At 39.7% G+C, this 27,150-nt stretch overlaps 16 non-coding genes across 16 annotated transcripts; all 16 read right to left on the bottom strand.

Moving 5' to 3' along the window:
* Positions 1-2,051: 2,051 nt before the first annotated feature.
* On the bottom strand, positions 2,052-2,124 carry TRNAV-CAC (transfer RNA valine (anticodon CAC)). Its single transcript has one exon. It is a non-coding gene; the product is annotated as a tRNA-Val (tRNA).
* Positions 2,125-2,424: 300 nt separating this feature from the next.
* On the bottom strand, positions 2,425-2,496 carry TRNAP-UGG (transfer RNA proline (anticodon UGG)). The gene has a single exon. It is a non-coding gene; the product is annotated as a tRNA-Pro (tRNA).
* A 2,143-nt stretch (positions 2,497-4,639) lies between these two features.
* On the bottom strand, positions 4,640-4,712 carry TRNAV-CAC (transfer RNA valine (anticodon CAC)). The gene has a single exon. It is a non-coding gene; the product is annotated as a tRNA-Val (tRNA).
* Positions 4,713-5,012: 300 nt separating this feature from the next.
* On the bottom strand, positions 5,013-5,084 carry TRNAP-UGG (transfer RNA proline (anticodon UGG)). Its single transcript has one exon. It is a non-coding gene; the product is annotated as a tRNA-Pro (tRNA).
* Positions 5,085-9,863: 4,779 nt separating this feature from the next.
* TRNAV-CAC (transfer RNA valine (anticodon CAC)) lies at positions 9,864-9,936 on the bottom strand. Its single transcript has one exon. It is a non-coding gene; the product is annotated as a tRNA-Val (tRNA).
* A 300-nt stretch (positions 9,937-10,236) lies between these two features.
* On the bottom strand, positions 10,237-10,308 carry TRNAP-UGG (transfer RNA proline (anticodon UGG)). The gene has a single exon. It is a non-coding gene; the product is annotated as a tRNA-Pro (tRNA).
* A 2,180-nt stretch (positions 10,309-12,488) lies between these two features.
* Positions 12,489-12,561, bottom strand: TRNAV-CAC (transfer RNA valine (anticodon CAC)). The gene has a single exon. It is a non-coding gene; the product is annotated as a tRNA-Val (tRNA).
* A 2,536-nt stretch (positions 12,562-15,097) lies between these two features.
* Positions 15,098-15,170, bottom strand: TRNAV-CAC (transfer RNA valine (anticodon CAC)). The gene has a single exon. It is a non-coding gene; the product is annotated as a tRNA-Val (tRNA).
* A 300-nt stretch (positions 15,171-15,470) lies between these two features.
* TRNAP-UGG (transfer RNA proline (anticodon UGG)) lies at positions 15,471-15,542 on the bottom strand. The gene has a single exon. It is a non-coding gene; the product is annotated as a tRNA-Pro (tRNA).
* Positions 15,543-18,060: 2,518 nt separating this feature from the next.
* TRNAP-UGG (transfer RNA proline (anticodon UGG)) lies at positions 18,061-18,132 on the bottom strand. Its single transcript has one exon. It is a non-coding gene; the product is annotated as a tRNA-Pro (tRNA).
* A 2,153-nt stretch (positions 18,133-20,285) lies between these two features.
* TRNAV-CAC (transfer RNA valine (anticodon CAC)) lies at positions 20,286-20,358 on the bottom strand. Its single transcript has one exon. It is a non-coding gene; the product is annotated as a tRNA-Val (tRNA).
* Positions 20,359-20,658: 300 nt separating this feature from the next.
* On the bottom strand, positions 20,659-20,730 carry TRNAP-UGG (transfer RNA proline (anticodon UGG)). Its single transcript has one exon. It is a non-coding gene; the product is annotated as a tRNA-Pro (tRNA).
* Positions 20,731-22,923: 2,193 nt separating this feature from the next.
* TRNAV-CAC (transfer RNA valine (anticodon CAC)) lies at positions 22,924-22,996 on the bottom strand. Its single transcript has one exon. It is a non-coding gene; the product is annotated as a tRNA-Val (tRNA).
* A 300-nt stretch (positions 22,997-23,296) lies between these two features.
* TRNAP-UGG (transfer RNA proline (anticodon UGG)) lies at positions 23,297-23,368 on the bottom strand. Its single transcript has one exon. It is a non-coding gene; the product is annotated as a tRNA-Pro (tRNA).
* A 2,120-nt stretch (positions 23,369-25,488) lies between these two features.
* On the bottom strand, positions 25,489-25,561 carry TRNAV-CAC (transfer RNA valine (anticodon CAC)). The gene has a single exon. It is a non-coding gene; the product is annotated as a tRNA-Val (tRNA).
* Positions 25,562-25,861: 300 nt separating this feature from the next.
* Positions 25,862-25,933, bottom strand: TRNAP-UGG (transfer RNA proline (anticodon UGG)). Its single transcript has one exon. It is a non-coding gene; the product is annotated as a tRNA-Pro (tRNA).
* Between the last annotated feature and the right edge of the window lie 1,217 nt (positions 25,934-27,150).

Genomic DNA, 27,150 nt, shown 5'->3' with positions numbered 1-27,150 from the left:
TCAACTTACCCTTTCTCAAATGATATCACTATCATTTATAAGTGTCCCCTTTTATTTTGTCCCAGCATTGGACACGTCTTACAGAAAGTCAGCACTTATTTATCTATTTCTGCATTGGCTAGACCCTAAAGAGAAAGAATAAAAAGCTGTTCATAGCAACATAAGAAACACATGTTGCATTTTCTCTCAAATGCTTATTCCCTTTGTGCAAATCGGAATGCCAAGGTGAATAACTGGGCCACAGATTCTGGCTAATTATCTTTCCCTTGAATGCAAGTAGCAATAAAAACGGCCTAATGCAGGACTAAAGCATTCCTTGCAAGCCTCTAACATCATAACATAACTGAGCTGCTGGTAGCAAGCTAAGCAATACCTTCCCAAAATGAGAAGTACATGTGCTAATCCGCTCAATCAGCGCTCGATCAGGTTGCGATCAGGCGAGATATAGAAAAGGTGGAAAGGGTCCAAATGGCTGTCCCTTCCTTTTCAGGGTGGGTCCTTCTGACTATCATAGGATTGCTTGTAAGAGTGGCCAGGGTCAGAGAAAAAACTTTCAACCCTTCTTAGTGTTCTATCCAGAAGCAGGCATTTTCTGTGCCTTTAATTTCAGGCTTTTCCCAGCAGTCTCTGTTCTGCCTATGTAAATTAACAAAAGCAGTGCTTATTCATCACTTACTCTAATGTCCTTACTGTCCAGAAAGCTCTGCCTAAGTATGCTTTTTTTCTTTTTCAGTGAAATTCTAAATGTTTTTACTGCCCAGTCTATGGCAGTAGAATGCTGCTTATGATGCCACATTTTGTTGAATCACCAAGGTACAACTACAGAGGAATATATGAGTCTGAACGACATGGAACTCTTAGCTAACACATCACAATGTGTGATGCTTGCCAACCAAGCACTAGATTCTGGAGCGCTGATGATCAGAACATTCTGCTCCTGAAGGAAAGGAAAGACAGCTTGATGGAAAATAAAGTCTCAGTTTATAGTAACGCTCTCTCTCTCCCAATATCTATCTATCTATCTATCTATCTATCTATCTATCTATCTATCTATCTATCTATCTATCTATCTATCTATCTATCTATCTATCTATCTATCTATCTATCTATCTATCTATCTATCTATCTATCTATCTATCTATCTATCTATCTATCTATCTATCTATCTATCTATCTTTATATATGGATACCTGCGTACACATACATATAGATATGCCATGCATTCCTTTAGATTTGTTCCAACCTCTTACCATTTATTTGAGAATCCCTACTTTTCAAGTGACTGCAAATGAAGTCATTTCCGGCACTTTTTGGCCGGTGCAAGGTAACAAAAACACATGACAACTTTTAATAAAAATCATTGGTCTCTTTGTTAACGCGCACTGTCAAACATGGGGCTTTCACACGTCAGGTAAACATGATAACCAATACACAACAGAAGCAGATGTAGATTGCTTATCAATGCCGGGATAGAACAGTTGTGAATTGAGTAGAAGAAGGGCCCCTGAATTGATACTTATTATATACAGCCTGTAAGATAATGAAAAATGCAGGCTAGGAAAGGAGATGCAAATATCAATGTATTAGAAAAATACATAAAGAGGAGTGATTTGCTTTTATTCATTCAAGGCTAGAAAAAATCAACATACTATTGCAAGCATTCATACACCACCAAATAGAAATAAACAATTCTGACATTAAACGTAAAGGTGACGATGCATTTGTATCATCACCTTGAGAAGGGTCACCGAGGAATTGAGCCCAGGGCTTCTGCACTTAAACACCAGAAACACTCCACTAAACTAAGATGCCTGTTGGTGCCAACAATTCCCAAAGTTAATGCGTGTTCTAGGTGAGCAATGAACAGAATGCAGGGCTCTTTTCAAAGCGAGGTCTGTGAATCAACAGATACATCCACATGCCAATTACTTTAGTGTTTTTAAGAGAATTCACTTTCTTGGAACGAGTCTGCATGAAACCATCTTCAGGGCCTGGACAATTTCATGGCAAAACGGCACCTCTCAACATTGCAGCCAAGACAATATAACAACTGTTTCTGCCCGGTTTCGAACCGGGGACCTTTCGCGTGTGAGGCGAACGTGATAACCACTACACTACAGAAACAGATGTCTACAGTTGATTCTTCTGTGATGAAACTTCTCAAAACAGGCTATTCCAAGGGCCTCTGGCTTTAGATTTCTTTCATGCAACCTTCCCAGACAGCCCTAGCTGAACGCTTGTATATGCCATGCAAGTTCAGCATTTTTGCAAAATGCTTAAAGAGAAATGTTTCCTATTTGCTCAGGCAGGGCAAGGTTAAAAGCATGAGACTCTAGCAAATATTCATCCACTACTGCAAAGAGAAAATTGATATTGGCTTTGAAATGCATACTGCAATACTACTCTAAAAAAGCACCAATGAAAGGGCTCGTCCGGGATTTGAACCCGGGACCTCTCGCACCCAAAGCGAGAATCATACCCCTAGACCAACGAGCCTTCGAAAGGCCCGCACCTCTGAAAAGCTAATACCAGCTCTAAGCACGCAATGAAGATCATGCTGGGGACTTTTTCATGCTTGGTCTGTGAATATACATGAAATTCAGTGTCAACTTACCCTTTCTCAAATGATATCACTATCATTTATAAGTGTCCCCTTTTATTTTGTCCCAGCATTGGACACGTCTTACAGAAAGTCAGCACTTATTTATCTATTTCTGCATTGGCTAGACCCTAAAGAGAAAGGATAAAAAGCTGTTCATAGCAACATAAGAAACACATGTTGCATTTTCTCTCAAATGCTTATTCCCTTTGTGCAAATCGGAATGCCAAGATGAATAACTGGGCCACAGATTCTGGCTAATTATCTTTCCCTTGAATGCAAGTAGCAATAAAAACGGCCTAATGCAGGACTAAAGCATTCCTTGCAAGCCTCTAACATCATAACATAACTGAGCTGCTGGTAGCAAGCTAAGCAATACCTTCCCAAAATGAGAAGTACATGTGCTAATCCGCTCAATCAGCGCTCGATCAGGCTCGATCAGGCGAGATATAGAAAAGGTGGAAAGGGTCCAAATGGCTGTCCCTTCCTTTTTAGTGTGGGTCCTTCTGACTATCATAGGATTGCTTGTAAGAGTGGCCAGGGTCAGAGAAAAAACTTTCAACCCTTCTTAGTGTTCTATCCAGAAGCAGGCATTTTCTGGGCCTTTAATTTCAGGCTTTTCCCAGCAGTCTCTGTTCTGCCTATGTAAATTAACAAAAGCAGTGCTTATTCATCACTTACTCTAATGTCCTTACTGTCCAGAAAGCTCTGCCTAAGTATGCTTTTTTTCTTTTTCAGTGAAATTCTAAATGTTTTTTCCGCCCAGTCTATGGCAGTAGAATGCTGCTTATGATGCCACATTTTGTTGAATCACCAAGGTACAACTACAGAGGAATATATGAGTCTGAACGACATGGAACTCTTAGCTAACACATCACAATGTGTGATGCTTGCCAACCAAGCACTAGATTCTGGAGCGCTGATGATCAGAACATTCTGCTCCTGAAGGAAAGGAAAGACAGCTTGATGGAAAATAAAGTCTCAGTTTATAGTAACGCTCTCTCTCTCCCAATATCTATCTATCTATCTATCTATCTATCTATCTATCTATCTATCTATCTATCTATCTATCTATCTATCTATCTATCTATCTATCTATCTATCTATCTATCTATCTATCTATCTATCTATCTATCTATCTATCTATCTATCTATCTATCTATCTTTATATATGGATACCTGCGTACACATACATATAGATATGCCATGCATTCCTTTAGATTTGTTCCAACCTCTTACCATTTATTTGAGAATCCCTACTTTTCAAGTGACTGCAAATGAAGTCATTTCCGGCACTTTTTGGCCGGTGCAAGGTAACAAAAACACATGACAACTTTTAATAAAAATCATTGGTCTCTTTGTTAACGCGCACTGTCAAACATGGGGCTTTCACACGTCAGGTAAACATGATAACCAATACACAACAGAAGCAGATGTAGATTGCTTATCAATGCCGGGATAGAACAGTTGTGAATTGAGTAGAAGAAGGGCCCCTGAATTGATACTTATTATATACAGCCTGTAAGATAATGAAAAATGCAGGCTAGGAAAGGAGATGCAAATATCAATGTATTAGAAAAATACATAAAGAGGAGTGATTTGCTTTTATTCATTCAAGGCTAGAAAAAATCAACATACTATTGCAAGCATTCATACACCACCAAATAGAAATAAACAATTCTGACATTAAACGTAAAGGTGACGATGCATTTGTATCATCACCTTGAGAAGGGTCACCGAGGAATTGAGCCCAGGGCTTCTGCACTTAAACACCAGAAACACTCCACTAAACTAAGATGCCTGTTGGTGCCAACAATTCCCAAAGTTAATGCGTGTTCTAGGTGAGCAATGAACAGAATGCAGGGCTCTTTTCAAAGCGAGGTCTGTGAATCAACAGATACATCCACAGGCCAATTACTTTAGTGTTTTTAGGAGAATTCACTTTCTTGGAACGAGTCTGCATGAAACCATCTTCAGGGCCTGGACAATTTCATGGCAAAACGGCACCTCTCAACATTGCAGCCAAGACAATATAACAACTTTTTCTGCCCGGTTTCGAACCGGGGACCTTTCGCGTGTGAGGCGAACGTGATAACCACTACACTACAGAAACAGATGTCTACAGTTGATTCTTCTGTGATGAAATTTCTCAAAACAGGCTATTCCAAGGGCCTCTGGTTTTAGATTTCTTTCATGCAACCTTCCCAGACAGCCCTAGCTGAACGCTTGTATATGCCATGCAAGTTCAGCATTTTTGCAAAATGCTTAAAGAGAAATGTTTCCTAGTTGCTCAGGCAGGGCAAGGTTAAAAGCATGAGACTCTAGCAAATATTCATCCACTACTGCAAAGAGAAAATTGATATTGGCTTTGAAATGCATACTGCAATACTACTTTAAAAAAGCACCAATGAAAGGGCTCGTCCGGGATTTGAACCCGGGACCTCTCGCACCCAAAGCGAGAATCATACCCCTAGACCAACGAGCCTTCGAAAGGCCCGCACCTCTGAAAAGCTAATACCAGCTCTAAGCACGCAATGAAGATCATGCTGGGGACTTTTTCATGCTTGGTCTGTGAATATACATGAAATTCAGTGTCAACTTACCCTTTCTCAAATGATATCACTATCATTTATAAGTGTCCCCTTTTATTTTGTCCCAGCATTGGACACGTCTTACAGAAAGTCAGCACTTATTTATCTATTTCTGCATTGGCTAGACCCTAAAGAGAAAGAATAAAAAGCTGTTCATAGCAACATAAGAAACACATGTTGCATTTTCTCTCAAATGCTTATTCCCTTTGTGCAAATCGGAATGCCAAGGTGAATAACTGGGCCACAGATTCTGGCTAATTATCTTTCCCTTGAATGCAAGTAGCAATAAAAACGGCCTAATGCAGGACTAAAGCATTCCTTGCAAGCCTCTAACATCATAACATAACTGAGCTGCTGGTAGCAAGCTAAGCAATACCTTCCCAAAATGAGAAGTACATGTGCTAATCCGCTCAATCAGCGCTCGATCAGGTTGCGATCAGGCGAGATATAGAAAAGGTGGAAAGGGTCCAAATGGCTGTCCCTTCCTTTTCAGGGTGGGTCCTTCTGACTATCATAGGATTGCTTGTAAGAGTGGCCAGGGTCAGAGAAAAAACTTTCAACCCTTCTTAGTGTTCTATCCAGAAGCAGGCATTTTCTGTGCCTTTAATTTCAGGCTTTTCCCAGCAGTCTCTGTTCTGCCTATGTAAATTAACAAAAGCAGTGCTTATTCATCACTTACTCTAATGTCCTTACTGTCCAGAAAGCTCTGCCTAAGTATGCTTTTTTTCTTTTTCAGTGAAATTCTAAATGTTTTTTCCGCCCAGTCTATGGCAGTAGAATGCTGCTTATGATGCCACATTTTGTTGAATCACCAAGGTACAACTACAGAGGAATATATGAGTCTGAACGACATGGAACTCTTAGCTAACACATCACAATGTGTGATGCTTGCCAACCAAGCACTAGATTCTGGAGCGCTGATGATCAGAACATTCTGCTCCTGAAGGAAAGGAAAGACAGCTTGATGGAAAATAAAGTCTCAGTTTATAGTAACGCTCTCTCTCTCCCAATATCTATCTATCTATCTATCTATCTATCTATCTATCTATCTATCTATCTATCTATCTATCTATCTATCTATCTATCTATCTATCTATCTATCTATCTATCTATCTATCTATCTATCTATCTATCTATCTATCTATCTATCTATCTATCTATCTATCTTTATATATGGATACCTGCGTACACATACATATAGATATGCCATGCATTCCTTTAGATTTGTTCCAACCTCTTACCATTTATTTGAGAATCCCTACTTTTCAAGTGACTGCAAATGAAGTCATTTCCGGCACTTTTTGGCCGGTGCAAGGTAACAAAAACACATGACAACTTTTAATAAAAATCATTGGTCTCTTTGTTAACGCGCACTGTCAAACATGGGGCTTTCACACGTCAGGTAAACATGATAACCAATACACAACAGAAGCAGATGTAGATTGCTTATCAATGCCGGGATAGAACAGTTGTGAATTGAGTAGAAGAAGGGCCCCTGAATTGATACTTATTATATACAGCCTGTAAGATAATGAAAAATGCAGGCTAGGAAAGGAGATGCAAATATCAATGTATTAGAAAAATACATAAAGAGGAGTGATTTGCTTTTATTCATTCAAGGCTAGAAAAAATCAACATACTATTGCAAGCATTCATACACCACCAAATAGAAATAAACAATTCTGACATTAAACGTAAAGGTGACGATGCATTTGTATCATCACCTTGAGAAGGGTCACCGAGGAATTGAGCCCAGGGCTTCTGCACTTAAACACCAGAAACACTCCACTAAACTAAGATGCCTGTTGGTGCCAACAATTCCCAAAGTTAATGCGTGTTCTAGGTGAGCAATGAACAGAATGCAGGGCTCTTTTCAAAGCGAGGTCTGTGAATCAACAGATACATCCACATGCCAATTACTTTAGTGTTTTTAAGAGAATTCACTTTCTTGGAACGAGTCTGCATGAAACCATCTTCAGGGCCTGGACAATTTCATGGCAAAACGGCACCTCTCAACATTGCAGCCAAGACAATATATCAACTGTTTCTGCCCGGTTTCGAAACGGGGACCTTTCGCGTGTGAGGCAAACGTGATAACCACTACACTACAGAAACAGATGTCTACAGTTGATTCTTCTGTGATGAAACTTCTCAAAACAGGCTATTCCAAGGGCCTCTGGTTTTAGATTTCTTTCATGCAACCTTCCCAGACAGCCCTAGCTGAACGCTTGTATATGCCATGCAAGTTCAGCATTTTTGCAAAATGCTTAAAGAGAAATGTTTCCTATTTGCTCAGGCAGGGCAAGGTTAAAAGCATGAGACTCTAGCAAATATTCATCCACTACTGCAAAGAGAAAATTGATATTGGCTTTGAAATGCATACTGCAATACTACTTTAAAAAAGCACCAATGAAAGGGCTCGTCCGGGATTTGAACCCGGGACCTCTCGCACCCAAAGCGAGAATCATACCCTAGACCAACGAGCCTTCGAAAGGCCCGCACCTCTGAAAAGCTAATACCAGCTCTAAGCACGCAATGAAGATCATGCTGGGGACTTTTTCATGCTTGGTCTGTGAATATACATGAAATTCAGTGTCAACTTACCCTTTCTCAAATGATATCACTATCATTTATAAGTGTCCCCTTTTATTTTGTCCCAGCATTGGACACGTCTTACAGAAAGTCAGCACTTATTTATCTATTTCTGCATTGGCTAGACCCTAAAGAGAAAGAATAAAAAGCTGTTCATAGCAACATAAGAAACACATGTTGCATTTTCTCTCAAATGCTTATTCCCTTTGTGCAAATCGGGATGCCAAGATGAATAACTGGGCCACAGATTCTGGCTAATTATCTTTCCCTTGAATGCAAGTAGCAATAAAAACGGCCTAATGCAGGACTAAAGCATTCCTTGCAAGCCTCTAACATCATAACATAACTGAGCTGCTGGTAGCAAGCTAAGCAATACCTTCCCAAAATGAGAAGTACATGTGCTAATCCGCTCAATCAGCGCTCGATCAGGCTCGATCAGGCGAGATATAGAAAAGGTGGAAAGGGTCCAAATGGCTGTCCCTTCCTTTTTAGTGTGGGTCCTTCTGACTATCATAGGATTGCTTGTAAGAGTGGCCAGGGTCAGAGAAAAAACTTTCAACCCTTCTTAGTGTTCTATCCAGAAGCAGGCATTTTCTGGGCCTTTAATTTCAGGCTTTTCCCAGCAGTCTCTGTTCTGCCTATGTAAATTAACAAAAGCAGTGCTTATTCATCACTTACTCTAATGTCCTTACTGTCCAGAAAGCTCTGCCTAAGTATGCTTTTTTTCTTTTTCAGTGAAATTCTAAATGTTTTTTCCGCCCAGTCTATGGCAGTAGAATGCTGCTTATGATGCCACATTTTGTTGAATCACCAAGGTACAACTACAGAGGAATATATGAGTCTGAACGACATGGAACTCTTAGCTAACACATCACAATGTGTGATGCTTGCCAACCAAGCACTAGATTCTGGAGCGCTGATGATCAGAACATTCTGCTCCTGAAGGAAAGGAAAGACAGCTTGATGGAAAATAAAGTCTCAGTTTATAGTAACGCTCTCTCTCTCCCAATATCTATCTATCTATCTATCTATCTATCTATCTATCTATCTATCTATCTATCTATCTATCTATCTATCTATCTATCTATCTATCTATCTATCTATCTATCTATCTATCTATCTATCTATCTATCTATCTATCTATCTATCTATCTATCTATCTATCTATCTATCTATCTATCTATCTATCTATCTATCTATCTATCTTTATATATGGATACCTGCGTACACATACATATAGATATGCCATGCATTCCTTTAGATTTGTTCCAACCTCTTACCATTTATTTGAGAATCACTACTTTTCAAGTGACTGCAAATGAAGTCATTTCCGGCACTTTTTGGCCGGTGCAAGGTAACAAAAACACATGACAACTTTTAATAAAAATCATTGGTCTCTTTGTTAACGCGCACTGTCAAACATGGGGCTTTCACACGTCAGGTAAACATGATAACCAATACACAACAGAAGCAGATGTAGATTGCTTATCAATGCCGGGATAGAACAGTTGTGAATTGAGTAGAAGAAGGGCCCCTGAATTGATACTTATTATATACAGCCTGTAAGATAATGAAAAATGCAGGCTAGGAAAGTAGATGCAAATATCAATGTATTAGAAAAATACATAAAGAGGAGTGATTTGCTTTTATTCATTCAAGGCTAGAAAAAATCAACATACTATTGCAAGCATTCATACACCACCAAATAGAAATAAACAATTCTGACATTAAACGTAAAGGTGACGATGCATTTGTATCATCACCTTGAGAAGGGTCACCGAGGAATTGAGCCCAGGGCTTCTGCACTTAAACACCAGAAACACTCCACTAAACTAAGATGCCTGTTGGTGCCAACAATTCCCAAAGTTAATGCGTGTTCTAGGTGAGCAATGAACAGAATGCAGGGCTCTTTTCAAAGCGAGGTCTGTGAATCAACAGATACATCCACATGCCAATTACTTTAGTGTTTTTAGGAGAATTCACTTTCTTGGAACGAGTCTGCATGAAACCATCTTCAGGGCCTGGACAATTTCATGGCAAAACGGCACCTCTCAACATTGCAGCCAAGACAATATAACAACTTTTTCTGCCCGGTTTCGAACCGGGGACCTTTCGCGTGTGAGGCGAACGTGATAACCACTACACTACAGAAACAGATGTCTACAGTTGATTCTTCTGTGATGAAATTTCTCAAAACAGGCTATTCCAAGGGCCTCTGGTTTTAGATTTCTTTCATGCAACCTTCCCAGACAGCCCTAGCTGAACGCTTGTATATGCCATGCAAGTTCAGCATTTTTGCAAAATGCTTAAAGAGAAATGTTTCCTAGTTGCTCAGGCAGGGCAAGGTTAAAAGCATGAGACTCTAGCAAATATTCATCCACTACTGCAAAGAGAAAATTGATATTGGCTTTGAAATGCATACTGCAATACTACTTTAAAAAAGCACCAATGAAAGGGCTCGTCCGGGATTTGAACCCGGGACCTCTCGCACCCAAAGCGAGAATCATACCCCTAGACCAACGAGCCTTCGAAAGGCCCGCACCTCTGAAAAGCTAATACCAGCTCTAAGCACGCAATGAAGATCATGCTGGGGACTTTTTCATGCTTGGTCTGTGAATATACATGAAATTCAGTGTCAACTTACCCTTTCTCAAATGATATCACTATCATTTATAAGTGTCCCCTTTTATTTTGTCCCAGCATTGGACACGTCTTACAGAAAGTCAGCACTTATTTATCTATTTCTGCATTGGCTAGACCCTAAAGAGAAAGAATAAAAAGCTGTTCATAGCAACATAAGAAACACATGTTGCATTTTCTCTCAAATGCTTATTCCCTTTGTGCAAATCGGAATGCCAAGGTGAATAACTGGGCCACAGATTCTGGCTAATTATCTTTCCCTTGAATGCAAGTAGCAATAAAAACGGCCTAATGCAGGACTAAAGCATTCCTTGCAAGCCTCTAACATCATAACATAACTGAGCTGCTGGTAGCAAGCTAAGCAATACCTTCCCAAAATGAGAAGTACATGTGCTAATCCGCTCAATCAGCGCTCGATCAGGTTGCGATCAGGCGAGATATAGAAAAGGTGGAAAGGGTCCAAATGGCTGTCCCTTCCTTTTCAGGGTGGGTCCTTCTGACTATCATAGGATTGCTTGTAAGAGTGGCCAGGGTCAGAGAAAAAACTTTCAACCCTTCTTAGTGTTCTATCCAGAAGCAGGCATTTTCTGGGCCTTTAATTTCAGGCTTTTCCCAGCAGTCTCTGTTCTGCCTATGTAAATTAACAAAAGCAGTGCTTATTCATCACTTACTCTAATGTCCTTACTGTCCAGAAAGCTCTGCCTAAGTATGCTTTTTTTCTTTTTCAGTGAAATTCTAAATGTTTTTTCCGCCCAGTCTATGGCAGTAGAATGCTGCTTATGATGCCACATTTTGTTGAATCACCAAGGTACAACTACAGAGGAATATATGAGTCTGAACGACATGGAACTCTTAGCTAACACATCACAATGTGTGATGCTTGCCAACCAAGCACTAGATTCTGGAGCGCTGATGATCAGAACATTCTGCTCCTGAAGGAAAGGAAAGACAGCTTGATGGAAAATAAAGTCTCAGTTTATAGTAACGCTCTCTCTCTCCCAATATCTATCTATCTATCTATCTATCTATCTATCTATCTATCTATCTATCTATCTATCTATCTATCTATCTATCTATCTATCTATCTATCTATCTATCTATCTATCTATCTATCTATCTATCTATCTATCTATCTATCTATCTATCTATCTATCTATCTATCTATCTATCTATCTATCTATCTATCTATCTTTATATATGGATACCTGCGTACACATACATATAGATATGCCATGCATTCCTTTAGATTTGTTCCAACCTCTTACCATTTATTTGAGAATCACTACTTTTCAAGTGACTGCAAATGAAGTCATTTCCGGCACTTTTTGGCCGGTGCAAGGTAACAAAAACACATGACAACTTTTAATAAAAATCATTGGTCTCTTTGTTAACGCGCACTGTCAAACATGGGGCTTTCACACGTCAGGTAAACATGATAACCAATACACAACAGAAGCAGATGTAGATTGCTTATCAATGCCGGGATAGAACAGTTGTGAATTGAGTAGAAGAAGGGCCCCTGAATTGATACTTATTATATACAGCCTGTAAGATAATGAAAAATGCAGGCTAGGAAAGTAGATGCAAATATCAATGTATTAGAAAAATACATAAAGAGGAGTGATTTGCTTTTATTCATTCAAGGCTAGAAAAAATCAACATACTATTGCAAGCATTCATACACCACCAAATAGAAATAAACAATTCTGACATTAAACGTAAAGGTGACGATGCATTTGTATCATCACCTTGAGAAGGGTCACCGAGGAATTGAGCCCAGGGCTTCTGCACTTAAACACCAGAAACACTCCACTAAACTAAGATGCCTGTTGGTGCCAACAATTCCCAAAGTTAATGCGTGTTCTAGGTGAGCAATGAACAGAATGCAGGGCTCTTTTCAAAGCGAGGTCTGTGAATCAACAGATACATCCACATGCCAATTACTTTAGTGTTTTTAGGAGAATTCACTTTCTTGGAACGAGTCTGCATGAAACCATCTTCAGGGCCTGGACAATTTCATGGCAAAACGGCACCTCTCAACATTGCAGCCAAGACAATATAACAACTTTTTCTGCCCGGTTTCGAACCGGGGACCTTTCGCGTGTGAGGCGAACGTGATAACCACTACACTACAGAAACAGATGTCTACAGTTGATTCTTCTGTGATGAAATTTCTCAAAACAGGCTATTCCAAGGGCCTCTGGTTTTAGATTTCTTTCATGCAACCTTCCCAGACAGCCCTAGCTGAACGCTTGTATATGCCATGCAAGTTCAGCATTTTTGCAAAATGCTTAAAGAGAAATGTTTCCTAGTTGCTCAGGCAGGGCAAGGTTAAAAGCATGAGACTCTAGCAAATATTCATCCACTACTGCAAAGAGAAAATTGATATTGGCTTTGAAATGCATACTGCAATACTACTTTAAAAAAGCACCAATGAAAGGGCTCGTCCGGGATTTGAACCCGGGACCTCTCACACCCAAAGCGAGAATCATACCCCTAGACCAACGAGCCTTCGAAAGGCCCGCACCTCTGAAAAGCTAATACCAGCTCTAAGCACGCAATGAAGATCATGCTGGGGACTTTTTCATGCTTGGTCTGTGAATATACATGAAATTCAGTGTCAACTTACCCTTTCTCAAATGATATCACTATCATTTATAAGTGTCCCCTTTTATTTTGTCCTAGCATTGGACACGTCTTACAGAAAGTCAGCACTTATTTATCTATTTCTGCATTGGCTAGACCCTAAAGAGAAAGAATAAAAAGCTGTTCATAGCAACATAAGAAACACATGTTGCATTTTCTCTCAAATGCTTATTCCCTTTGTGCAAATCGGAATGCCAAGGTGAATAACTGGGCCACAGATTCTGGCTAATTATCTTTCCCTTGAATGCAAGTAGCAATAAAAACGGCCTAATGCAGGACTAAAGCATTCCTTGCAAGCCTCTAACATCATAACATAACTGAGCTGCTGGTAGCAAGCTAAGCAATACCTTCCCAAAATGAGAAGTACATGTGCTAATCCGCTCAATCAGCGCTCGATCAGGTTGCGATCAGGCGAGATATAGAAAAGGTGGAAAGGGTCCAAATGGCTGTCCCTTCCTTTTCAGGGTGGGTCCTTCTGACTATCATAGGATTGCTTGTAAGAGTGGCCAGGGTCAGAGAAAAAACTTTCAACCCTTCTTAGTGTTCTATCCAGAAGCAGGCATTTTCTGTGCCTTTAATTTCAGGCTTTTCCCAGCAGTCTCTGTTCTGCCTATGTAAATTAACAAAAGCAGTGCTTATTCATCACTTACTCTAATGTCCTTACTGTCCAGAAAGCTCTGCCTAAGTATGCTTTTTTTCTTTTTCAGTGAAATTCTAAATGTTTTTACTGCCCAGTCTATGGCAGTAGAATGCTGCTTATGATGCCACATTTTGTTGAATCACCAAGGTACAACTACAGAGGAATATATGAGTCTGAACGACATGGAACTCTTAGCTAACACATCACAATGTGTGATGCTTGCCAACCAAGCACTAGATTCTGGAGCGCTGATGATCAGAACATTCTGCTCCTGAAGGAAAGGAAAGACAGCTTGATGGAAAATAAAGTCTCAGTTTATAGTAACGCTCTCTCTCTCCCAATATCTATCTATCTATCTATCTATCTATCTATCTATCTATCTATCTATCTATCTATCTATCTATCTATCTATCTATCTATCTATCTATCTATCTATCTATCTATCTATCTATCTATCTATCTATCTATCTATCTATCTATCTATCTATCTATCTATCTATCTATCTATCTATCTTTATATATGGATACCTGCGTACACATACATATAGATATGCCATGCATTCCTTTAGATTTGTTCCAACCTCTTACCATTTATTTGAGAATCCCTACTTTTCAAGTGACTGCAAATGAAGTCATTTCCGGCACTTTTTGGCCGGTGCAAGGTAACAAAAACACATGACAACTTTTAATAAAAATCATTGGTCTCTTTGTTAACGCGCACTGTCAAACATGGGGCTTTCACACGTCAGGTAAACATGATAACCAATACACAACAGAAGCAGATGTAGATTGCTTATCAATGCCGGGATAGAACAGTTGTGAATTGAGTAGAAGAAGGGCCCCTGAATTGATACTTATTATATACAGCCTGTAAGATAATGAAAAATGCAGGCTAGGAAAGGAGATGCAAATATCAATGTATTAGAAAAATACATAAAGAGGAGTGATTTGCTTTTATTCATTCAAGGCTAGAAAAAATCAACATACTATTGCAAGCATTCATACACCACCAAATAGAAATAAACAATTCTGACATTAAACGTAAAGGTGACGATGCATTTGTATCATCACCTTGAGAAGGGTCACCGAGGAATTGAGCCCAGGGCTTCTGCACTTAAACACCAGAAACACTCCACTAAACTAAGATGCCTGTTGGTGCCAACAATTCCCAAAGTTAATGCGTGTTCTAGGTGAGCAATGAACAGAATGCAGGGCTCTTTTCAAAGCGAGGTCTGTGAATCAACAGATACATCCACATGCCAATTACTTTAGTGTTTTTAAGAGAATTCACTTTCTTGGAACGAGTCTGCATGAAACCATCTTCAGGGCCTGGACAATTTCATGGCAAAAAGGCACCTCTCAACATTGCAGCCAAGACAATATATCAACTGTTTCTGCCCGGTTTCGAACCGGGGACCTTTCGCGTGTGAGGCAAACGTGATAACCACTACACTACAGAAACAGATGTCTACAGTTGATTCTTCTGTGATGAAACTTCTCAAAACAGGCTATTCCAAGGGCCTCTGGTTTTAGATTTCTTTCATGCAACCTTCCCAGACAGCCCTAGCTGAACGCTTGTATATGCCATGCAAGTTCAGCATTTTTGCAAAATGCTTAAAGAGAAATGTTTCCTATTTGCTCAGGCAGGGCAAGGTTAAAAGCATGAGACTCTAGCAAATATTCATCCACTACTGCAAAGAGAAAATTGATATTGGCTTTGAAATGCATACTGCAATACTACTTTAAAAAAGCACCAATGAAAGGGCTCGTCCGGGATTTGAACCCGGGACCTCTCGCACCCAAAGCGAGAATCATACCCCTAGACCAACGAGCCTTCGAAAGGCCCGCACCTCTGAAAAGCTAATACCAGCTCTAAGCACGCAATGAAGATCATGCTGGGGACTTTTTCATGCTTGGTCTGTGAATATACATGAAATTCAGTGTCAACTTACCCTTTCTCAAATGATATCACTATCATTTATAAGTGTCCCCTTTTATTTTGTCCCAGCATTGGACACGTCTTACAGAAAGTCAGCACTTATTTATCTATTTCTGCATTGGCTAGACCCTAAAGAGAAAGAATAAAAAGCTGTTCATAGCAACATAAGAAACACATGTTGCATTTTCTCTCAAATGCTTATTCCCTTTGTGCAAATCGGAATGCCAAGGTGAATAACTGGGCCACAGATTCTGGCTAATTATCTTTCCCTTGAATGCAAGTAGCAATAAAAACGGCCTAATGCAGGACTAAAGCATTCCTTGCAAGCCTCTAACATCATAACATAACTGAGCTGCTGGTAGCAAGCTAAGCAATACCTTCCCAAAATGAGAAGTACATGTGCTAATCCGCTCAATCAGCGCTCGATCAGGCGAGATATAGAAAAGGTGGAAAGGGTCCAAATGGCTGTCCCTTCCTTTTTAGTGTGGGTCCTTCTGACTATCATAGGATTGCTTGTAAGAGTGGCCAGGGTCAGAGAAAAAACTTTCAACCCTTCTTAGTGTTCTATCCAGAAGCAGGCATTTTCTGGGCCTTTAATTTCAGGCTTTTCCCAGCAGTCTCTGTTCTGCCTATGTAAATTAACAAAAGCAGTGCTTATTCATCACTTACTCTAATGTCCTTGCTGTCCAGAAAGCTCTGCCTAAGTATGCTTTTTTTCTTTTTCAGTGAAATTCTAAATGTTTTTTCCGCCCAGTCTATGGCAGTAGAATGCTGCTTATGATGCCACATTTTGTTGAATCACCAAGGTACAACTACAGAGGAATATATGAGTCTGAACGACATGGAACTCTTAGCTAACACATCACAATGTGTGATGCTTGCCAACCAAGCACTAGATTCTGGAGCGCTGATGATCAGAACATTCTGCTCCTGAAGGAAAGGAAAGACAGCTTGATGGAAAATAAAGTCTCAGTTTATAGTAACGCTCTCTCTCTCCCAATATCTATCTATCTATCTATCTATCTATCTATCTATCTATCTATCTATCTATCTATCTATCTATCTATCTATCTATCTATCTATCTATCTATCTATCTATCTATCTATCTATCTATCTATCTATCTATCTATCTATCTATCTATCTATCTATCTATCTATCTATCTATTATATATGGATACCTGCGTACACATACATATAGATATGCCATGCATTCCTTTAGATTTGTTCCAACCTCTTACCATTTATTTGAGAATCCCTACTTTTCAAGTGACTGCAAATGAAGTCATTTCCGGCACTTTTTGGCCGGTGCAAGGTAACAAAAACACATGACAACTTTTAATAAAAATCATTGGTCTCTTTGTTAACGCGCACTGTCAAACATGGGGCTTTCACACGTCAGGTAAACATGATAACCAATACACAACAGAAGCAGATGTAGATTGCTTATCAATGCCGGGATAGAACAGTTGTGAATTGAGTAGAAGAAGGGCCCCTGAATTGATACTTATTATATACAGCCTGTAAGATAATGAAAAATGCAGGCTAGGAAAGGAGATGCAAATATCAATGTATTAGAAAAATACATAAAGAGGAGTGATTTGCTTTTATTCATTCAAGGCTAGAAAAAATCAACATACTATTGCAAGCATTCATACACCACCAAATAGAAATAAACAATTCTGACATTAAACGTAAAGGTGACGATGCATTTGTATCATCACCTTGAGAAGGGTCACCGAGGAATTGAGCCCAGGGCTTCTGCACTTAAACACCAGAAACACTCCACTAAACTAAGATGCCTGTTGGTGCCAACAATTCCCAAAGTTAATGCGTGTTCTAGGTGAGCAATGAACAGAATGCAGGGCTCTTTTCAAAGCGAGGTCTGTGAATCAACAGATACATCCACATGCCAATTACTTTAGTGTTTTTAGGAGAATTCACTTTCTTGGAACGAGTCTGCATGAAACCATCTTCAGGGCCTGGACAATTTCATGGCAAAACGGCACCTCTCAACATTGCAGCCAAGACAATATAACAACTTTTTCTGCCCGGTTTCAACCGGGGACCTTTCGCGTGTGAGGCGAACGTGATAACCACTACACTACAGAAACAGATGTCTACAGTTGATTCTTCTGTGATGAAATTTCTCAAAACAGGCTATTCCAAGGGCCTCTGGTTTTAGATTTCTTTCATGCAACCTTCCCAGACAGCCCTAGCTGAACGCTTGTATATGCCATGCAAGTTCAGCATTTTTGCAAAATGCTTAAAGAGAAATGTTTCCTAGTTGCTCAGGCAGGGCAAGGTTAAAAGCATGAGACTCTAGCAAATATTCATCCACTACTGCAAAGAGAAAATTGATATTGGCTTTGAAATGCATACTGCAATACTACTTTAAAAAAGCACCAATGAAAGGGCTCGTCCGGGATTTGAACCCGGGACCTCTCGCACCCAAAGCGAGAATCATACCCCTAGACCAACGAGCCTTCGAAAGGCCCGCACCTCTGAAAAGCTAATACCAGCTCTAAGCACGCAATGAAGATCATGCTGGGGACTTTTTCATGCTTGGTCTGTGAATATACATGAAATTCAGTGTCAACTTACCCTTTCTCAAATGATATCACTATCATTTATAAGTGTCCCCTTTTATTTTGTCCCAGCATTGGACACGTCTTACAGAAAGTCAGCACTTATTTATCTATTTCTGCATTGGCTAGACCCTAAAGAGAAAGAATAAAAAGCTGTTCATAGCAACATAAGAAACACATGTTGCATTTTCTCTCAAATGCTTATTCCCTTTGTGCAAATCGGAATGCCAAGGTGAATAACTGGGCCACAGATTCTGGCTAATTATCTTTCCCTTGAATGCAAGTAGCAATAAAAACGGCCTAATGCAGGACTAAAGCATTCCTTGCAAGCCTCTAACATCATAACATAACTGAGCTGCTGGTAGCAAGCTAAGCAATACCTTCCCAAAATGAGAAGTACATGTGCTAATCCGCTCAATCAGCGCTCGATCAGGCGAGATATAGAAAAGGTGGAAAGGGTCCAAATGGCTGTCCCTTCCTTTTTAGTGTGGGTCCTTCTGACTATCATAGGATTGCTTGTAAGAGTGGCCAGGGTCAGAGAAAAAACTTTCAACCCTTCTTAGTGTTCTATCCAGAAGCAGGCATTTTCTGGGCCTTTAATTTCAGGCTTTTCCCAGCAGTCTCTGTTCTGCCTATGTAAATTAACAAAAGCAGTGCTTATTCATCACTTACTCTAATGTCCTTACTGTCCAGAAAGCTCTGCCTAAGTATGCTTTTTTTCTTTTTCAGTGAAATTCTAAATGTTTTTTCCGCCCAGTCTATGGCAGTAGAATGCTGCTTATGATGCCACATTTTGTTGAATCACCAAGGTACAACTACAGAGGAATATATGAGTCTGAACGACATGGAACTCTTAGCTAACACATCACAATGTGTGATGCTTGCCAACCAAGCACTAGATTCTGGAGCGCTGATGATCAGAACATTCTGCTCCTGAAGGAAAGGAAAGACAGCTTGATGGAAAATAAAGTCTCAGTTTATAGTAACGCTCTCTCTCTCCCAATATCTATCTATCTATCTATCTATCTATCTATCTATCTATCTATCTATCTATCTATCTATCTATCTATCTATCTATCTATCTATCTATCTATCTATCTATCTATCTATCTATCTATCTATCTATCTATCTATCTATCTATCTATCTATCTATCTATCTATCTATCTATCTATCTTTATATATGGATACCTGCGTACACATACATATAGATATGCCATGCATTCCTTTAGATTTGTTCCAACCTCTTACCATTTATTTGAGAATCCCTACTTTTCAAGTGACTGCAAATGAAGTCATTTCCGGCACTTTTTGGCCGGTGCAAGGTAACAAAAACACATGACAACTTTTAATAAAAATCATTGGTCTCTTTGTTAACGCGCACTGTCAAACATGGGGCTTTCACACGTCAGGTAAACATGATAACCAATACACAACAGAAGCAGATGTAGATTGCTTATCAATGCCGGGATAGAACAGTTGTGAATTGAGTAGAAGAAGGGCCCCTGAATTGATACTTATTATATACAGCCTGTAAGATAATGAAAAATGCAGGCTAGGAAAGGAGATGCAAATATCAATGTATTAGAAAAATACATAAAGAGGAGTGATTTGCTTTTATTCATTCAAGGCTAGAAAAAATCAACATACTATTGCAAGCATTCATACACCACCAAATAGAAATAAACAATTCTGACATTAAACGTAAAGGTGACGATGCATTTGTATCATCACCTTGAGAAGGGTCACCGAGGAATTGAGCCCAGGGCTTCTGCACTTAAACACCAGAAACACTCCACTAAACTAAGATGCCTGTTGGTGCCAACAATTCCCAAAGTTAATGCGTGTTCTAGGTGAGCAATGAACAGAATGCAGGGCTCTTTTCAAAGCGAGGTCTGTGAATCAACAGATACATCCACATGCCAATTACTTTAGTGTTTTTAGGAGAATTCACTTTCTTGGAACGAGTCTGCATGAAACCATCTTCAGGGCCTGGACAATTTCATGGCAAAACGGCACCTCTCAACATTGCAGCCAAGACAATATAACAACTTTTTCTGCCCGGTTTCGAACCGGGGACCTTTCGCGTGTGAGGCGAACGTGATAACCACTACACTACAGAAACAGATGTCTACAGTTGATTCTTCTGTGATGAAATTTCTCAAAACAGGCTATTCCAAGGGCCTCTGGTTTTAGATTTCTTTCATGCAACCTTCCCAGACAGCCCTAGCTGAACGCTTGTATATGCCATGCAAGTTCAGCATTTTTGCAAAATGCTTAAAGAGAAATGTTTCCTAGTTGCTCAGGCAGGGCAAGGTTAAAAGCATGAGACTCTAGCAAATATTCATCCACTACTGCAAAGAGAAAATTGATATTGGCTTTGAAATGCATACTGCAATACTACTTTAAAAAAGCACCAATGAAAGGGCTCGTCCGGGATTTGAACCCGGGACCTCTCGCACCCAAAGCGAGAATCATACCCCTAGACCAACGAGCCTTCGAAAGGCCCGCACCTCTGAAAAGCTAATACCAGCTCTAAGCACGCAATGAAGATCATGCTGGGGACTTTTTCATGCTTGGTCTGTGAATATACATGAAATTCAGTGTCAACTTACCCTTTCTCAAATGATATCACTATCATTTATAAGTGTCCCCTTTTATTTTGTCCCAGCATTGGACACGTCTTACAGAAAGTCAGCACTTATTTATCTATTTCTGCATTGGCTAGACCCTAAAGAGAAAGAATAAAAAGCTGTTCATAGCAACATAAGAAACACATGTTGCATTTTCTCTCAAATGCTTATTCCCTTTGTGCAAATCGGAATGCCAAGGTGAATAACTGGGCCACAGATTCTGGCTAATTATCTTTCCCTTGAATGCAAGTAGCAATAAAAACGGCCTAATGCAGGACTAAAGCATTCCTTGCAAGCCTCTAACATCATAACATAACTGAGCTGCTGGTAGCAAGCTAAGCAATACCTTCCCAAAATGAGAAGTACATGTGCTAATCCGCTCAATCAGCGCTCGATCAGGCGAGATATAGAAAAGGTGGAAAGGGTCCAAATGGCTGTCCCTTCCTTTTTAGTGTGGGTCCTTCTGACTATCATAGGATTGCTTGTAAGAGTGGCCAGGGTCAGAGAAAAAACTTTCAACCCTTCTTAGTGTTCTATCCAGAAGCAGGCATTTTCTGGGCCTTTAATTTCAGGCTTTTCCCAGCAGTCTCTGTTCTGCCTATGTAAATTAACAAAAGCAGTGCTTATTCATCACTTACTCTAATGTCCTTACTGTCCAGAAAGCTCTGCCTAAGTATGCTTTTTTTCTTTTTCAGTGAAATTCTAAATGTTTTTTCCGCCCAGTCTATGGCAGTAGAATGCTGCTTATGATGCCACATTTTGTTGAATCACCAAGGTACAACTACAGAGGAATATATGAGTCTGAACGACATGGAACTCTTAGCTAACACATCACAATGTGTGATGCTTGCCAACCAAGCACTAGATTCTGGAGCGCTGATGATCAGAACATTCTGCTCCTGAAGGAAAGGAAAGACAGCTTGATGGAAAATAAAGTCTCAGTTTATAGTAACGCTCTCTCTCTCCCAATATCTATCTATCTATCTATCTATCTATCTATCTATCTATCTATCTATCTATCTATCTATCTATCTATCTATCTATCTATCTATCTATCTATCTATCTATCTATCTATCTATCTATCTATCTATCTATCTATCTATCTATCTATCTATCTATCTATCTATCTATCTATCTATCTATCTATCTATCTATCTATCTATCTATCTATCTATCTATCTTTATATATGGATACCTGCGTACACATACATATAGATATGCCATGCATTCCTTTAGATTTGTTCCAACCTCTTACCATTTATTTGAGAATCCCTACTTTTCAAGTGACTGCAAATGAAGTCATTTCCGGCACTTTTTGGCCGGTGCAAGGTAACAAAAACACATGACAACTTTTAATAAAAATCATTGGTCTCTTTGTTAACGCGCACTGTCAAACATGGGGCTTTCACACGTCAGGTAAACATGATAACCAATACACAACAGAAGCAGATGTAGATTGCTTATCAATGCCGGGATAGAACAGTTGTGAATTGAGTAGAAGAAGGGCCCCTGAATTGATACTTATTATATACAGCCTGTAAGATAATGAAAAATGCAGGCTAGGAAAGGAGATGCAAATATCAATGTATTAGAAAAATACATAAAGAGGAGTGATTTGCTTTTATTCATTCAAGGCTAGAAAAAATCAACATACTATTGCAAGCATTCATACACCACCAAATAGAAATAAACAATTCTGACATTAAACGTAAAGGTGACGATGCATTTGTATCATCACCTTGAGAAGGGTCACCGAGGAATTGAGCCCAGGGCTTCTGCACTTAAACACCAGAAACACTCCACTAAACTAAGATGCCTGTTGGTGCCAACAATTCCCAAAGTTAATGCGTGTTCTAGGTGAGCAATGAACAGAATGCAGGGCTCTTTTCAAAGCGAGGTCTGTGAATCAACAGATACATCCACATGCCAATTACTTTAGTGTTTTTAGGAGAATTCACTTTCTTGGAACGAGTCTGCATGAAACCATCTTCAGGGCCTGGACAATTTCATGGCAAAACGGCACCTCTCAACATTGCAGCCAAGACAATATAACAACTTTTTCTGCCCGGTTTCGAACCGGGGACCTTTCGCGTGTGAGGCGAACGTGATAACCACTACACTACAGAAACAGATGTCTACAGTTGATTCTTCTGTGATGAAATTTCTCAAAACAGGCTATTCCAAGGGCCTCTGGTTTTAGATTTCTTTCATGCAACCTTCCCAGACAGCCCTAGCTGAACGCTTGTATATGCCATGCAAGTTCAGCATTTTTGCAAAATGCTTAAAGAGAAATGTTTCCTAGTTGCTCAGGCAGGGCAAGGTTAAAAGCATGAGACTCTAGCAAATATTCATCCACTACTGCAAAGAGAAAATTGATATTGGCTTTGAAATGCATACTGCAATACTACTTTAAAAAAGCACCAATGAAAGGGCTCGTCCGGGATTTGAACCCGGGACCTCTCGCACCCAAAGCGAGAATCATACCCCTAGACCAACGAGCCTTCGAAAGGCCCGCACCTCTGAAAAGCTAATACCAGCTCTAAGCACGCAATGAAGATCATGCTGGGGACTTTTTCATGCTTGGTCTGTGAATATACATGAAATTCAGTGTCAACTTACCCTTTCTCAAATGATATCACTATCATTTATAAGTGTCCCCTTTTATTTTGTCCCAGCATTGGACACGTCTTACAGAAAGTCAGCACTTATTTATCTATTTCTGCATTGGCTAGACCCTAAAGAGAAAGAATAAAAAGCTGTTCATAGCAACATAAGAAACACATGTTGCATTTTCTCTCAAATGCTTATTCCCTTTGTGCAAATCGGAATGCCAAGGTGAATAACTGGGCCACAGATTCTGGCTAATTATCTTTCCCTTGAATGCAAGTAGCAATAAAAACGGCCTAATGCAGGACTAAAGCATTCCTTGCAAGCCTCTAACATCATAACATAACTGAGCTGCTGGTAGCAAGCTAAGCAATACCTTCCCAAAATGAGAAGTACATGTGCTAATCCGCTCAATCAGCGCTCGATCAGGTTGCGATCAGGCGAGATATAGAAAAGGTGGAAAGGGTCCAAATGGCTGTCCCTTCCTTTTCAGGGTGGGTCCTTCTGACTATCATAGGATTGCTTGTAAGAGTGGCCAGGGTCAGAGAAAAAACTTTCAACCCTTCTTAGTGTTCTATCCAGAAGCAGGCATTTTCTGTGCCTTTAATTTCAGGCTTTTCCCAGCAGTCTCTGTTCTGCCTATGTAAATTAACAAAAGCAGTGCTTATTCATCACTTACTCTAATGTCCTTACTGTCCAGAAAGCTCTGCCTAAGTATGCTTTTTTTCTTTTTCAGTGAAATTCTAAATGTTTTTACTGCCCAGTCTATGGCAGTAGAATGCTGCTTATGATGCCACATTTTGTTGAATCACCAAGGTACAACTACAGAGGAATATATGAGTCTGAACGACATGGAACTCTTAGCTAACACATCACAATGTGTGATGCTTGCCAACCAAGCACTAGATTCTGGAGCGCTGATGATCAGAACATTCTGCTCCTGAAGGAAAGGAAAGACAGCTTGATGGAAAATAAAGTCTCAGTTTATAGTAACGCTCTCTCTCTCCCAATATCTATCTATCTATCTATCTATCTATCTATCTATCTATCTATCTATCTATCTATCTATCTATCTATCTATCTATCTATCTATCTATCTATCTATCTATCTATCTATCTATCTATCTATCTATCTATCTTTATATATGGATACCTGCGTACACATACATATAGATATGCCATGCATTCCTTTAGATTTGTTCCAACCTCTTACCATTTATTTGAGAATCCCTACTTTTCAAGTGACTGCAAATGAAGTCATTTCCGGCACTTTTTGGCCGGTGCAAGGTAACAAAAACACATGACAACTTTTAATAAAAATCATTGGTCTCTTTGTTAACGCGCACTGTCAAACATGGGGCTTTCACACGTCAGGTAAACATGATAACCAATACACAACAGAAGCAGATGTAGATTGCTTATCAATGCCGGGATAGAACAGTTGTGAATTGAGTAGAAGAAGGGCCCCTGAATTGATACTTATTATATACAGCCTGTAAGATAATGAAAAATGCAGGCTAGGAAAGGAGATGCAAATATCAATGTATTAGAAAAATACATAAAGAGGAGTGATTTGCTTTTATTCATTCAAGGCTAGAAAAAATCAACATACTATTGCAAGCATTCATACACCACCAAATAGAAATAAACAATTCTGACATTAAACGTAAAGGTGACGATGCATTTGTATCATCACCTTGAGAAGGGTCACCGAGGAATTGAGCCCAGGGCTTCTGCACTTAAACACCAGAAACACTCCACTAAACTAAGATGCCTGTTGGTGCCAACAATTCCCAAAGTTAATGCGTGTTCTAGGTGAGCAATGAACAGAATGCAGGGCTCTTTTCAAAGCGAGGTCTGTGAATCAACAGATACATCCACATGCCAATTACTTTAGTGTTTTTAGGAGAATTCACTTTCTTGGAACGAGTCTGCATGAAACCATCTTCAGGGCCTGGACAATTTCATGGCAAAACGGCACCTCTCAACATTGCAGCCAAGACAATATAACAACTTTTTCTGCCCGGTTTCGAACCGGGGACCTTTCGCGTGTGAGGCGAACGTGATAACCACTACACTACAGAAACAGATGTCTACAGTTGATTCTTCTGTGATGAAATTTCTCAAAACAGGCTATTCCAAGGGCCTCTGGTTTTAGATTTCTTTCATGCAACCTTCCCAGACAGCCCTAGCTGAACGCTTGTATATGCCATGCAAGTTCAGCATTTTTGCAAAATGCTTAAAGAGAAATGTTTCCTAGTTGCTCAGGCAGGGCAAGGTTAAAAGCATGAGACTCTAGCAAATATTCATCCACTACTGCAAAGAGAAAATTGATATTGGCTTTGAAATGCATACTGCAATACTACTTTAAAAAAGCACCAATGAAAGGGCTCGTCCGGGATTTGAACCCGGGACCTCTCGCACCCAAAGCGAGAATCATACCCCTAGACCAACGAGCCTTCGAAAGGCCCGCACCTCTGAAAAGCTAATACCAGCTCTAAGCACGCAATGAAGATCATGCTGGGGACTTTTTCATGCTTGGTCTGTGAATATACATGAAATTCAGTGTCAACTTACCCTTTCTCAAATGATATCACTATCATTTATAAGTGTCCCCTTTTATTTTGTCCCAGCATTGGACACGTCTTACAGAAAGTCAGCACTTATTTATCTATTTCTGCATTGGCTAGACCCTAAAGAGAAAGAATAAAAAGCTGTTCATAGCAACATAAGAAACACATGTTGCATTTTCTCTCAAATGCTTATTCCCTTTGTGCAAATCGGAATGCCAAGGTGAATAACTGGGCCACAGATTCTGGCTAATTATCTTTCCCTTGAATGCAAGTAGCAATAAAAACGGCCTAATGCAGGACTAAAGCATTCCTTGCAAGCCTCTAACATCATAACATAACTGAGCTGCTGGTAGCAAGCTAAGCAATACCTTCCCAAAATGAGAAGTACATGTGCTAATCCGCTCAATCAGCGCTCGATCAGGCGAGATATAGAAAAGGTGGAAAGGGTCCAAATGGCTGTCCCTTCCTTTTTAGTGTGGGTCCTTCTGACTATCATAGGATTGCTTGTAAGAGTGGCCAGGGTCAGAGAAAAAACTTTCAACCCTTCTTAGTGTTCTATCCAGAAGCAGGCATTTTCTGGGCCTTTAATTTCAGGCTTTTCCCAGCAGTCTCTGTTCTGCCTATGTAAATTAACAAAAGCAGTGCTTATTCATCACTTACTCTAATGTCCTTACTGTCCAGAAAGCTCTGCCTAAGTATGCTTTTTTTCTTTTTCAGTGAAATTCTAAATGTTTTTTCCGCCCAGTCTATGGCAGTAGAATGCTGCTTATGATGCCACATTTTGTTGAATCACCAAGGTACAACTACAGAGGAATATATGAGTCTGAACGACATGGAACTCTTAGCTAACACATCACAATGTGTGATGCTTGCCAACCAAGCACTAGATTCTGGAGCGCTGATGATCAGAACATTCTGCTCCTGAAGGAAAGGAAAGACAGCTTGATGGAAAATAAAGTCTCAGTTTATAGTAACGCTCTCTCTCTCCCAATATCTATCTATCTATCTATCTATCTATCTATCTATCTATCTATCTATCTATCTATCTATCTATCTATCTATCTATCTATCTATCTATCTATCTATCTATCTATCTATCTATC

The sequence above is a fragment of the Lissotriton vulgaris genome, unplaced genomic scaffold (genome assembly GCF_964263255.1).
Source record: "Lissotriton vulgaris unplaced genomic scaffold, aLisVul1.2 SCAFFOLD_595, whole genome shotgun sequence".
NCBI lineage: Eukaryota > Metazoa > Chordata > Amphibia > Caudata > Salamandridae > Lissotriton > Lissotriton vulgaris.
The sequence above is the reverse complement of the archived record's forward strand: the minus strand, read 5'-3'. Positions and strand labels throughout refer to the sequence as shown.